The sequence below is a fragment of the Fukomys damarensis genome, unplaced genomic scaffold (assembly GCF_012274545.1).
Source record: "Fukomys damarensis isolate Sample0158 unplaced genomic scaffold, DMR_v1.0_HiC HiC_scaffold_26, whole genome shotgun sequence".
Classification (NCBI taxonomy): Eukaryota; Metazoa; Chordata; class Mammalia; order Rodentia; family Bathyergidae; genus Fukomys; species Fukomys damarensis.
The window spans coordinates 1,477,064-1,479,203 of NW_022900938.1; positions in this window are offsets into that span (position 1 = coordinate 1,477,064).

Below are 2,140 nucleotides of genomic sequence, written 5' to 3' on the forward strand. Positions count from 1 at the left end.
CACGCCCTATGCGGTGATGACTCCTCTTGGTGGGAGCTGGGCCGGATGGAGAGACCTGGAGATGAGCCCAGCGTGCCTCGAGGTGTATCTGGGTGTGTCTGCGGGGCATTTCCAGAGAAGACTGGCATTGGGCCAATGAACCGAAGTGGGCAAGACCTGCCTCGATGCGGGGGCGCTGCCTTGCAGTCTGGGGCCTGGACAGAACAGAACTGAGCCGAGGAGGCCGGCCAGTGTGGGGAATCTCGTCCTCTGATGGGCGTGTCACCCGTGGACATAGCTTTTTGACATGAACTCATGCTGGCGGCTCCACAGAGCTTCCAGATCTGCAGCTTTAGACTGGGCTGCATCCGCGGTCCCTCCTGTTCTGAGGCTCCCGGCTCCTGAGTCCAAGCAGTGGCTGGGTCCTGCGGGCTCTCCACCTCTGACCCTCTGAGACAGTCTCACGGATCTCCTTCCATAAGAGCACATATATCCTGCTGGTCCCAGTCCTCTAGAGAGCCCTGACACACACACGAACGACTCAGCTTCATGTCTTGGGACTGGACTCCCTGATCCCTGGAGTCAGAGCGAAATACTCAGCTGCCGGCTGCCCAGTCCACAAATCATGATGGAGTAGTACCAATGGTCTGCCTTCTACATTAAAAACAGGTTAACCAAAAAGCAGCTGTGAGCAGATGTTTTCAGATTTTCAGAAAGTGGAAGCCCAGTTTGAGATCCGTGAGAGAAAGGAAATATTTGCAGTCTCCCAACCACTGCCCTGCCCTGCACTTGGGAGAACAAAGAGATCTTGAGTTGAGATTCCAAGTAGCACACTGTGACTTTGGTTTCCCTGAGTCTGGGGAAAACAGATGGAACCTGGGATATCTAGAGCCCCAGACAGTTACAGATAAGAGCACACTGGAAGGTTACACAGTGGTGTAGATTTTCCCTAAGGTAGAGGCTGCTGTGTACTCACCTAACAAAGATGACTAAAAGAAGCAGTGCAAGAATTTACCTCATCCGTATGCGGCTTTCCTACCTAACAAAGCAAAACAAAACACTATTAAAATTTGTGCTACAAAATGTGGGCACTTAACATACAATCTGTGCTGCTCTCTGGCACCCAATGAAAATGTGTACATTGCAAGAATCAGGAAAATGTGATCAATAACTAAGAGAGGTATCAGAAATGGAAGCTTCTCTGAAGGGAGGGTTGTGATGATTTACAAAGATTGATTCATCAAAAAGTTAAGATTGCCACTTAGAAGATGCTCACCGAGTGCTGAGAGTCTCCATGCTGGTGTTTCATTCTTCTGAGCTCATCTAGAATAAAATCAAACTATCCCCACCCCAGAGGCAGGGTAGCGGGCTCTGGGTTTCTTCTCCACCCTGGGGTTGCTGTGTGGTGCTCCAACTCAGGGACAAGAGTGTGGCGTGAGTAGCTGTATATCCAAAGGCTCTTAGGAGATATTTCAGATTCTTTTCTATAGGGCAGCAAGTGCTCCAAATCCAAATAAGCACCCAAACAAGGGAGATACCATAACTCCCGACCTGCTGGATATCTGAAACACAAGTTCCTGTTCACTAAAATCGAAGAATAAACTCTAGGAACAATGGAGGTGAAGAGTAGGAAAAATTGATCAAGAGAAAGATAGCTTCTGTCTAAGAGAGAAAGAAGGGGGACTGGAAGTTGGGCTGCTTGTAGCCCGGGTTTCCAGGGGTTTATGGAGCAAAGCCATGAGATGAGGCAGGTACAAAAGTGAGCCAACTGAACTAGTAAGATCCAGTGGAAATCACAAGGTGGACCTGCGGTGGGACCAGACCTTAATCAACCAATAAGATTACAAGTACAGTCACCCAGGTAATATTGATTACCTGGGGATCAAATGGGAAAACAAGTCACACAGCAAGTGTACAAGGAACTTATGGGAAGGAAGTGTGCTAGGGAGTTGATGCCTATTTAGAGTATCAGTCACTGCAATATTTCACTCTACTCACCCAAACCCAGTGTGCACTGCACACTTACAACACACCTTGGTCTGTACTAGTCATGTCCCGAGGGCTCATAAGCCACACAGTTCATTTACATTTTAGGTGATTTAAGAGTGTGGATAAAATTTATTATGTTAAAATGTATTTCAAAGAGGAAATACAGATAAGT